This window comes from Alligator mississippiensis, chromosome 5 (assembly GCF_030867095.1).
Source record: "Alligator mississippiensis isolate rAllMis1 chromosome 5, rAllMis1, whole genome shotgun sequence".
NCBI classification, from domain to species: domain Eukaryota; kingdom Metazoa; phylum Chordata; order Crocodylia; family Alligatoridae; genus Alligator; species Alligator mississippiensis.
This window is the reverse complement of record NC_081828.1, coordinates 152,752,702-152,765,147: the sequence shown is the minus strand read 5'-3', so window position 1 is coordinate 152,765,147 and position 12,446 is coordinate 152,752,702. Positions and strand designations below refer to the sequence as shown.

The window sequence follows — 12,446 nt, the reverse complement described above, 5'->3', positions numbered from 1 at the left end:
CATTAAACCCATGCTATACTGAAGATATATCAATGACATCATCGTTCGGACCAAAAACCTGCTATCTGATTGATTTCCATCACAAATTCAATAACCCTCACCCATCAGTCAGACTCTCTCTTGAATACTCCAGCACCAATATTTCCTTTTTGGACACTATGATCAATATTAGGAATGGTAAAATACAAACCACCATATACAAGAAACGCATGGACCAACATGCATATCTACACTATTTAAAACATCTATCTAAGATTTTAGAACCGGCAATCACTCTAAACCCACCAAGAAAGCTGTAATGTATAGCCAAGCCCTCTGATACCACTCAGTTTGCACTGAGGAGATCACCTGTGATCGTCAATTCACAAATCTCAAAAGGGCTTTCACCCAACAAGGACACTCCTCCAGAGAGAGAGATCATACTTTTGAAAGAGCCACCCAGATATCACATTAAGAATTGCTGCAGTACAGAAGAAAACTCCACAAATCACACGCCATTGGTTATGATATCACACCCTTCCCTGGAACCTATACAGAAAATCCTCAAACAATTGCAACCCGTGCTAGAAGAAGACCCAATTATTAAAGAGATCTTTCCAGAACCAGCCAACTTAGCTTTTAAATAAGTACCAAACCTTGCCAGCCTCATCACCAGAAACAGACTTCATATGGCCCAAAGCACACCAAATGGATCCAGACCATGCCAGGACAAGAAATGTAAAACCTGCCAAAACATCTTCACCACTCCCACAATAACTACATCCCACAACAGAACCATTGCCATTCCTGGATCTTACAGATGCACCTCCAGAAATGTAATACATCTTATCCAGTGCACCTGATGGAAAATATGTAGGAGAAACCAAACAACAACTGCATACCAGAATGAATGCACACTGAAAATCTAACAAAGATATAGTGCCCCCACCCCAACAACCAGGCAGTGGCATGCCATGGGGCCAGGGCTGCAGACAGAAAGCCCAGACTTATTTCCCTGCAGGCCCCCTGGCCAGGCAGCAGCATGCTGCAAGTTTGGGACTGCTTCAGGGAGAGAGACCCTGGACCCTCTGCGGCTGGCTGCCGCATACAGCTGGCTGGAGGGAGGAAATGGGGCTGGGATCAGAGGTTGTCATTGACCCAGGTCAGTCCTTATCCTCCCTTGAAGTGCCTTCCTGAATAGTTGCTCCCCTAGATCTTGATGCTCACCCCTAACATACTTGTAGGCAGCTATCAAGTCAGTTTTCTCTTACTCAGATTGAACAGGCCCAGTTCCCGGAATCTCTCCTCATAGGGCCTATCCTCCAGGCCCCTAAATCAGCAGTTTCTTCAAGATGCAACTCTCTTGATTCATCAGAGATCCCCTTTGTTTCAGTGTGCTTTCTCTTCAGAGAAGTTGAAGTCATCCACCTTTCCATTGTGGAAGATTCTACGTGTAGGGTTGCAAGTGCTGGCATATTTATGTATATCCCCATAGGCGGAGGGAGAAAATACTATTTGTGGGGGGGAGGGCTGAGTAAAACAATTTAAAAAGATACTTCTACTGTGCTGCTGTGCAGACACTGTTCAGCAGGTAAATGTGCATGGGGAGGAAGGGGAATGGGAGAGGGAAGGGGCATGTGGGGGGTAGATCAAAGCCCCCATGGTGAGGGAGGGAGTGGGGCAGGGGCTGGCCTGAGTGGGGCCGCAGGGTGGGTTGTGGGATGGTCGGAGCCCCTGGTGGCTCGTCCAGTGATGTGGCAGGGGCTCCCCTGGATTTGCCTATAGGTGCTAAATGTTGACCTGACTTCCAGTGGTTCTGAGCATCTATAAAGGTATGACTTCATTGAAACTTTTCAGAGTCATAAGCATCATCGGCATTTAGTAGGTCTGTCAAACAATTCAAAAAGTTGATCGTGATTAGTTACGTGATTAAAAATATTAGTCCCGCCCCCCAGATGAGCTGCCTGAGGCTCTGACAGTCTCACTGCCCCACCCCAGGGCCCCATTCAGCCCAGCCCCTACCCCACACCATCCCTCACCGTAGGGTCCTTGATCTGCCCCCCTCCCCATGTTGCTTTCTCCCAACATACTTACCAGCTGGGTGCTGCTCCATAGGCAGCTAGGCTGCATTCCTGGATGTTCCTGGACACCCAGCAGGCTGTGACTAGGTGTCTATGTCTGTATGCGCCCCGTCCGTTGGCCTTCCATGTACCACTCACAGGTTGTCTGTGTAGCACTGGCAGTATGTGTACCACAGCTTGGGAACCACTGGCCTAGGCTAAGATGCAGCCTACTAAAACACAGTGAGAACACATGCAACTTAGTCTAACTTAAAATGGAGTGTAATAAACCCAAAAGATGAGAGAAAGCTTTGCATAAGTCTTATGTAATCCTGAAGGTAGAGTGTCTCCTTACAGCCAGGTATTCAGAAAGTCCTTGGGGAATCAGCAGGTCTTAGGTTTTGGAGTGGAGATCCCACAGGCCTCATCTCTACTTGGGTTTTTACAGATGTACTTGCACCCCCTTTTCCCTCTTGAGTGCCTTGACATTAGTATGTTTGTTGCCTATAGCACCTTTGGCAGGACTCTCATGCTTTCAGTGTCTTTTGTGTCTGCTTAGGTATCCCAGTCTCCCACCTTTTACAGGTTTTGCTTTATAATGTAAATGTAGTTTTCTGCTGCTTTGGTCACACCAACCCAAGCTGTCTGGGACCCTCTCCTGTTCCCTTAGCTCCGTCTCCAGCGTATACATGTGATGATTGTGCTAGGTCTTTGCCAACACCTCCCACCACTCAGTCTGGTGTTGCAGGGCTTGGCCCTGTGCTTGCAGGTGGCAGGGGACTAGTCTCTCCAGCCCTGGTTCTCCATCCTCTTTCCTTTCTCCCATAGCCTGGGGGAGCTGAGAGGAATTATACCCCCTCCCTGTATCAACTACTTGTCTCAGTCTCTTCCAGAGGTGGGAGGGCATGGAGTATGCTGGTCTCCTGCTGGCCCTCTGCCAAGCAGACCCTGGGTGGGGTCCTGTGCCAGTGCTAAAGGGAGTTTAAACCCCCTTCCCTCCCCTCCGTCTGAGCCTGCTGGCCCACACTCTTCCCCCATGCCCTCCAGCAGGGAAAAGTCTGTCAGAGGCTCCCCAACGTCCCCAGCCAGGTTCCTCCCACTTGTCAGCCAGCCCTCACTGCTCTGGCTAGGGAGCAGAGTGGCAGGGCCAACCCTGCCCTTTCAAGCAGACAGCACAGCCCAGCTCTGGGCTTCAAAGAATCCTGGGATGCTAAGGGACTGTGATTTATCTTGAACCAGGAAATGGTCTGAGACTGAAATTTCATAAACCAGTTTGACCTAAATCAGTTAAGTCTGATACTACATTCAGCCAGGTTTATCTTAAACCTGTTCAGCCATTTTGAAACTGATGTATGTGCACTGAACTTCTGTTCTGCTACAGGTTTAAACCGGTTTAAGTGATCAGAAACTGGTTTATGTGTAACTTCTGTCCCTAGCCAAGATGTGATTAACCAGTTAATCACGTCTTAAGTTGTGACCCAGCTACAGGTTCAGTCAGTTAATGGCATGATAAAACAAGTGTCCCGGGGATACGAGCATGGGGGAGTGAGGAACCTTGCCTGCCAGGGAACACAGGACAAGGGGAACCCAACCCCAGAAGAGAAACTTGGTAAAAGGAAAAAAACTTACCTTTTCCAGGACGCCGACAAACTGAAAGAACAAAAGAAAGACCCATGCGGTTCATCAGCCACACTTATCTGCAACTGGAGCCGGGTGACGTCAGCGGGAGATGCTGCCTGGGAGATTCAAAAGCCAGCTTCGGGAGGGAGCAAGGGGGGACGCCAGGAGCAGGGATCCCCCACTCCGGGTGCACCCAGCACCGGCAGGACCGAGAAGACCCTATGTGGAGGCTGGCGTTGGAACCAACAGAATTTAAAGGAACGTCCCACACCGGTGGCGAAAAGCATGGGACTGCAGGACCAGAAGCAGCTCAACGAGGAGCCAAGGAAGACTCTGGCTGGGGCAAGGACATGGATCCAAGTCGAGGAGACGCACAGGGTTAAGGCTAGGGCTTGCTGGAAGGAAGAGGGCTGCCCAGCCCGATACCCCTCTTCTTTTTCTTTTTTGTCTTTTCTTTATTTGGCTTCATCTATAGTTGGTTAGGGAAGTTCCTTTTGTTTTGGTCCATTGGTTTTCTTTCCTCCCTCTTTTACTTTGATGCAGGCTCTCGCTGATTATACTGTTTCAGAAAGGTGTTAAGGCGACAGTAAGGAAATTCTGGTGGGGAAAAGGGCAGCGGTAGCGTACAGCGCCCGACAGAACCACCAGGCTATTGAGACACATTTCCATGGGCAGAACATTCAGAGGCCCCTGGGTCAAGACGTAACAAAGGTTCAGACCAATGAAAGCGTAGGGAGCAAAGGTCCGGAATTGACATCACCAGAAGGGTGAGCCGCACTAAGATCTTGAGGCTCGTCTTGAGGGCTGGTGTATGGATGGGGTGTAGGGGAGGTGAAGCCCCATGTACATCCGCCGGGGGATGCAACAACTCCGGAGGTCCCCTCAATGGGAGTCCCCACCACTGAAGATCTATCTGGAGTTGTGGCAGGCGAGTTTTGGGGTTCTCCCTGAAGTGACCAAGGGCCTCCTCTGGGATTGTACGAAGTTCCATCGTGTCCAAAACCAGGTGCACGTGCTAAAGCTGCATGGGAGTGGATAATTGAACTGAGACGGGCACAACAAGGAATAAACCACAAAGTTGTTCTATAAAAAATGTGTAATAATTTTGTGGCTTGTTCTTATCATGCCATTAATTGAATGCATGTCCAGGTGCTTTGCTGTGGCTAGGAGCCCTATCTGCCCTGGCTGCAAGTCCCACAGCTGACGAGGCTCGCAGCTGGGTTGAGCACTGCCATGATTGTAAGCCCTGTCAGCTGCAGAACTCAGCTCTGCACCAGCAAGGTTTATTGGATCTGATGCTGGATCCCACAATCTCAGGTCCTGCTGTGCACATGTGGCATGGCAGGATCCACATCAGATCATATCATGCCTTTACCTGAATGTCTAGAGAGGTACCAAGAAATTTTAGCTTGTGGGATCATTTCTGTTAGCATGGTTGTTTGAAATATTCCTTATTTACAACTGGAACATCAAATATTGCTAACTTCTGTCATGGAAGAACAGTTTTCATATCTTTCCCACCTGGACCGTACTTGAGAACTCACATAGCTTGGTGGTCTAGTGTGAACAAGAACTTAACTGACACCTGTTCTCAGATGAATACTGTAGATATAATTAAGTAATCATTTCACCTACCACTTTTGTGCTTTCACTTCTAGATTGAAATGTAACAGTTTTTTAACGATGTGCAACACTAACAAACTGTTCAAGACAAGAATTTGAGAATATCATTTGAAACTTGATTGGGTATTTAAGGAAGCAGAATACTTTTACCCTGAATTTAATTTTTTGGTACAATTTGGTTGACATACCTGTTGTTTTGAAAAGTGACATAGGAAGTTTCCCAGTTAAATGCAGCCAAGACACTCCTGTTTAACTTGCAGTATCTGATATGAAAAAAGCTTGAAGTTTCATGCCTGTATAATGATCTTCATTTTGGGGTTTTGGAGGAGGATTTTCTTTTGGTTACTTTCTCTCTTACTTACATGGCCAGTATACTTGTTTTATGGACATTGTTAGGAGGACTTGCAAATTTTGCTTAACTATATGGAATCAGGGAAAAAAGAGATTTCAGATTTTCATTTTATCTTCCCTATTGTTCCTCCTCATTTTCTGAAATATGAAATTTAATTTAATTCACTTATTTATTGTCTCATATTATGAGACAAAAAATACAATGGATGAACGAAAAAAGAAATTTGATCCCTGACCTCCACATCCCTTTGCTCAGATATCTTTTATGTCTACTACAGGTAAGTATTAACCTTTATATTTTCAAAATCACGTCATACTGAAGTAACGTTATATTCATTCTGAAGGAGTGTAAGACCCATGATTTTTACATCCAGGGTGACTGGCAATAGTACATGAAGTTCTATTAAAAAATAAAGGCACCTGACGGCTTTCTCTGTTGACAGAATATATTTTAAAAAATATTCAAAATCTCTATTCTGACGAAATCTGTATTTTTAATTTCTAAGGCTTTGAGCTGGGCTTGATTCACAAAATGCCAGATGGTTGACAAAGGGCAACCGCAGCAGCATTCATTAAATTACCCAGGGATAATTTAATGTCTATAGCTCTGCTTTATCATTCACATACAGTGGTTTGCTTGCATTTGTACTTATTAGCACTGAGAAAATTCAGATGATTGCAAACTCTACCCAGGGATACATGAAGCTACTGGGAATATGGAAAACTGTTTTTGTTTTTCTTATTAAAAAAATTAGCTATCATTTTGAAAATTTTTAAAAGTTAATAGATCAGAATAATTATCCTAAGCTGTTCTGATTGAAGAAAAGAATAAGTCTGCATTTTTTTTTCATTTTGGAAAAAAAATATGCATAGTCTAGTGCAGAGAGCTATAGCAGGATCTAGTTACCTGCCATATCATAATGGGGGCATGCTTTATTAATTAAAATGATATTTTAGTAAAACCATAAAAATTACATTAATGGATTAATGAGAGGAATAAACTTGAGCTAGTAGGTACCAGCTATTTGACCTTAGATCATTATGGAAGTTAAGGAAAATCTGTTCTGTTTAATAGGAATATATAGAAAAGCCTTGCCCTTTTTCTTTGCAAAATCGCTTAATTTTATTTTAAGGCTGCAACAGAGTAGGGATGTCTCCATGTTATCTGTGATACAACCAAGACTATTAGACTGACTGTATATACAGATTGGGTGCATCTACATAAGATGCTACTGCACAGTTATTACTGTGCATTTATTTAGTACTTGTGGAAATGTACTAAATAAATGAGCAGTAACTCAAGTTACTGTGCAGCAGCACCAGCAAATGTCTTTTTTGTGATGCTACTGCTCAGTAGCTTAATACTGCTGCACAGTAGCGTCACGTTACAGTTTTTGCCACATGACACCACTGTGCAATAGTATTGGGCTTCTGTGCGGTCAGCATCTTGTGTAGATGTGCCCACTGTATACTTAGGACCAGATAACAGAGCCAGTCTTTTTACCCAACTTTACTCCATCTTTATGAAGCTTAAAATCTCCCTCTTACCATCATTGTTTAGCCAAATAGAAATAATATTTGGCTGAATATTAGCCTTAGCATCTGAGTAGAATGGGGAATTTGAAGATATTGTCTAAGATTCTTAAATTGAAATGAATATTTGTTTTCAAAGAAACTAGTGATGAATACATCTAGTGAGGCAAAAATAAAGTTCTCTGGCAAAGGATGAAATAGAGTTGCAACATAACTCTACTGAAATGTACTTTCAACATACATTAGACAAGAAGTTGCAACATACAAATGAATACATGCGGTACATGAGTTTAGTCACAATGTTCATCTTAATGGCTCTAGCAGTTTCTAATACTAGAGGAAGGTCAGTCTAGTCTCTGCAATTCTGTTTCTTTTTTAAAATACTACACAAACCATCAGTAGCTTAACTTGGGGGTGGGTGAGTAGGCACCAGCTCTAAGCTTTCACTTAGAGGGGCCACTAGAATGGTGGCTTCTTGAGGGGTGCATGGTGCTGCATGAGCGGCAGCCCCGTTGCTGCAGCTGTAGCTGCAGAAACTGAATGCAGGGAATCTTCAGTGCTGCTTTAGCAGTAGCAGAAACAGTTGGGTTCATCACACCTCTCTGCATGAGCAGCAGCTAGGGACTTAGCCCAAAACGTGGAAGTTATGCTTCTGCAAACTGTTAAGATCAAATAAAATAGAAGGATCAATAGGCAGCAGGAGACTGTACCTACAGATAGACATTTACAATAATTTTATTTAAAACATGAACATTTTAATTGAAATCCTCAGAAAATTGTTAGAGCATAATTAATCTAAAGTAAGATTTTCAATAAGATCATGGATATAAAATGTAATTATAAGTGATTGTAGCATTCACTTCAATAGCTTTAGAGCTAATATAAATAATACAAAGCTTAGGTAGCAGGGATTGACCAACCTGGGATAGGATAGTACTTGGACCTGAATTCTTGTGCATGAGGTCTAGGATGGCATTAAAACCAAAATACATAAACAAAACAAACAAACAAACAAAACCCCCTCAAATAAACAGTAAAGGCAATTATGAAGAATTTTTTCCCAAGACTGAAATATTAGTCTACAGAACTTGACTTGGGTAAAATATTTATTCAAGGTGTAATATTCAAACAATTTAATTGAAAAAGTAATATTAATAACTATTGTATCACATAGAGCATACCACTTCACTATAAACATCCCTTTCCTAATGTTCTTTTCACACACACACACACACACACACACACACGTAATACAAGAAGTTTGGGGGGAAATATTGTTTTGTAAGGGGCTGCTTGGGGCTGGGGAAGTGGGAGGATGGTGATCAGGCAAGGGGTACCACGTGGATGTGTGCATGCACACATGCATGTGGCAGCCAGGCAGCATTGAGAGCAGCTCCTGCAGCTCACCGCAGGTAAGTCTATGGGGTGAATGGGGTAGGGTAGGGTGGGATAGGAAAGAGTGAGGCATAGACAACACATCAGGGGGGCAGGGGAGGCATGGGCAAAACTGTCTGCCACCCTTCCTCCTCTCTGGGATAGAGCTGTGGCCTGAGGGGAGCAGTGGTGGTGGCCAGGCCATGGTGGCGGGGCAGTCTGGCATGAGTGGCTGGCAACAGAAGGAGGTGAGGACAGCACAAGTCCCCCTTCCCCGTTCCATTACTCCTTATGCTGCTGGTGGTGTGGCTGGCACAGGGTTTCTGGTGGCAGTGGCAGCAATGAGTCTTGCTGCCCCGCTCTGCCCTCCTGTACCAAGTTCTACCCACTGGGTCATGAAGGCTAATCCTCCCATGTCGGTCCAGCCAGGCTGCAGCCCCATGCCCACTGTGGGTGCACAAATCTGGGGTGGGCAAGTGCCCCCATCCATGCCCCACATCCCCCCTGCCCCACACACTTTGGGGCCTGGGGGCAGGGGGCTGTGGGTTGGGAGTGAGGGTTAGTGGCAGGGCTAGGGGTCTATTTTCTAATTAAACTTTTTACCAGGTTGGGACTGGCCATCGATATTTACAAGTGGGTCCTGGTACAAAAAAAGGTGGAGAACCACTGATCTAGCTCACAGAGGTTGAGCAAGTCTTTTACAGTGTCTGATTTCCTAGACCTTTTTGTGTCTTTTTCCTCTGTTATTACAGGACTTGTGTATTAAACATTCATAGTTCACTGTTCTTTTTTAACTACTTCTTAATATTATGAATATTTAATTAACAGAATTAAAAGGGAAAGTGCATTTGATGTAGTATTCAGACTGAGAAACTCACTTTTTCCCCTATGATTATATATTAGGCATGAATTAAATGCATTTTCCTTTCCCTTAATGGGTGCATATGGATTCAGTCCTCATGGAGTGGTATCCTTTTATTGCATGTTCATTATTTAATTAGTACCCCTGTACCCCAGATATGGCCAATCATGATGGTACACTTTCTTCTAATGCTTTAGAGCAGGGGTTCCCAATGTTTATGTGCCCAAGGGCACATTCAAATTTGAAACAAAAAGCAGCGAACACCAATATGAATATTAAAGTTTAGAATTTAGAATCCTGGATATGCACATATTTTTGTTTGGGAAGGGAGTAGTAAGTGCCACTCTGTCACTGTGTCAGTCAGACTGACTCAGTCTCATTTTGGTGGCCGTCGTGTACAGCCTGTGAAAAATTTTTTTAAGTATTGATGTTCTGTGTTCAATCAGCAGTGACAGCATTTTTTGTTGGAATAATGATTTTTACTGATTGTGGAAATGCACATGGGCACCTAAATAAGCTTCAGGGGGCGCCATGGTGCCCACGTGCACCACGTTGGGAACTGCTGCTTTAGATTAAGTAGTGTAGAGGCAAGTGAAGATGAAAATCTAATTCCAAGTTATTTATGATTTTGGTGACCAGTGCCAAAAATTTCTCAGTATCTATGCTTCCGTTTCTTAAAGAAATAATTTTCAGAGTGTGTGAATTTCATGTTCTTCTAAAATTCATTTGCAAGGACAGGGTTCTTGAAAATCATAAATAACTTGGGAATCAGATTTTCATGAATTCTGTCATTGCAATTGAATGGGGGTTGGACTTGATGAGGGGGTCGGACTCGATGATCTATTGAGGTCCCTTCCGACCGTAACATCTATAACATCTATGAATTTTAGAAGTACATGAAATTCACACACACTAAAAATTAGTTCTTTAAGAAATGGAAATATAGATTCTGATAATTTTTTGGCATTGTTAATGCTTATCCAGGGAAAAGTATTATTATCTCTGGATAAGCAATTTTATATTTGTAATCAGGGCATTTATACATGTACCTTTGTCTGCTCTGATGCACCAGAAATTCAGCATGTCAGAGCAGACTCAATTAATCGAGTCTGTGGAGCGTGCGAGCTGACATGCACTGTCGCATGCATTTGTATAAATGGCAAAATGTGAGTCAGCGCGCAGAAAATGGCAGTGGTGCACTTCTGAACTAAAATACCTTTGATGTGTTTTAGATCAAAAGCACACTGCCACCATTTTCTCAGTGCTGACGCGCATTTTGCCATTTATACAAATGGACGAACTGCAGTGTCAGGCACTTTTAAAAGCACTGGCGCTGTGGCGCATGCATGTGTACAAATGCCCATTATCTCTGTTTTAAAGGCACTTGTGCTTTGTGTTATTGTCCATATCTGTAAAAAAAAAAACAACAAAAAAAAAACCAAAAAAACCCCCCAAAAAACAAAAAACAACAACAACCCCAAAATACAGAGTAACTGTGGAGAATGCAGGTTCAGACGCATTACAGCAGGAACATATACCTGTTTTTGAATAGAAGACTTAATTCTATAGTCGGTATTATTCATAGTTTCCTAATAGTTAGCCCATTCTGTCTCAACTAGTGTCAGAAATAGAGCATTGAAGTGCACAAAGATGGTCTTGACCACATAGGAGGTTGTTTGGAATTTCTGAGTAGAAGGGTTGGTTGATTATATTCGGGGAAAGTGGGACCTGGCTGCTGATATTTCTATTGATGCTGGCTGCTTCTTCCTCTCTCAGTTGCTGCAGAGGGAACAGCAAAAGAAGAGGTAAAGTAGCTTCCTGGCCATCCCTAGAGCATGCACCAGAGCTAACATCACAGCTGGTATGCAGGAATGCAGACAGTGCTGCCAAATGTGTGAGTGTTTTAGAGATGCATGACACTTGGAAGCCCCATTCCCCAATTTTTTAATGGTTTTTGTGTTTGTTTACTGATATACAATATATCTGGAGATCAGCATATCTGATTACTGACATCCTGCATGGTCCCACTTCCCTGGCATGGCAGAGGGCAGGCTGCCAGTGAGCAGGTCACTGACATGCTCCCTTTGGGAGCAGGGGAGAAAAGGAGCAGCCCCCTATCACTCCCTAGCTGAAGAGCATGCTTTCCAGTGACTGCAGTGCTCCAGCTAGGGGGGCTCTGAACATGTGTACACCTCCATTAGCGCTCTAATTCTGTGACTGAAAGTGTTGAGGCACTTTGTGGTGCTACAAATGAATGTATGGCCAAGTCATGTGTCTCCAGTCCTGCAAACTCTCATATACTTAACTTTCCTGCTTTGATTGTTTTTTTTGAGGGATCCAGACCTAAAACAGAGGATAAGGGTAGTCTTACCTGTGTTGTCACTGTGAGTCACAGGCCAAGAATGCCAGTCACCTAATGCTTGGCCCTGTGCTGTAACCACTGTTCTGTACTGCATTCTGGGGGAAAAAATCTTAGTATTTTGCTTTATCATTTTACTAACATTGCACAACTTCTGTTGTTTGTCTTGGATTATTAAAATCTGCTCTGAACCAAATAATTCCTTTTCTGTTTATAAGTAATATGCATATTCATTTTTCCATTTAAAATACATAGTTGGAATCATTAAAAATCTGAAATTGGGTATAAAAATAATGCAGAACCTATTGTATATTTCATAAAATACATATATTTAAAAAAATACAAACATGATTAACTAGTTATCTTTGTAGGTCATCTGCACAGCATAGTTTTACTTTAAACTGTGAAATCACACAGCTGCATTATGAAAGATATATATTTCACTAATTTAGGCAAATTGTTGTTTACACATTACAAATGAGATAATTTTATGCTTTCTGTCAGTGAAACCAAAGTTACAATACTTGGAAAAATATATATTTTTAATTCTCTTCTGAATGTTTGCTTAACTATAATATTCTGAAAAATGTCTGTGATGTTTATAATTTTTAGATGTCTTATTTAACTGTAGCAGTATTTCATTTTAAAATATTTGGATACTGTTGAAAAGTGAAAAACAAATGCT

The 12,446-nt window shown here is 42.9% G+C and overlaps 1 protein-coding gene across 3 annotated transcripts in view; it reads left to right on the top strand.

Annotated features, from left to right (window-relative positions):
• The window catches only part of PLCL2 (phospholipase C like 2), a 193,920-nt gene that overhangs the window by 68,463 nt on the left and 113,011 nt on the right, over positions 1–12,446 (top strand). The window contains exon 2 of one of the 3 annotated variants that reach the window (XM_059728872.1): positions 11,179–11,296. The exons of the other annotated variants lie outside the window; for them this stretch is intronic. The gene's annotated coding sequence lies outside the window, so the exon portion shown is untranslated. The remainder of the gene's footprint in view (positions 1–11,178; positions 11,297–12,446) is intronic. 3 annotated transcript variants of the gene reach the window in all.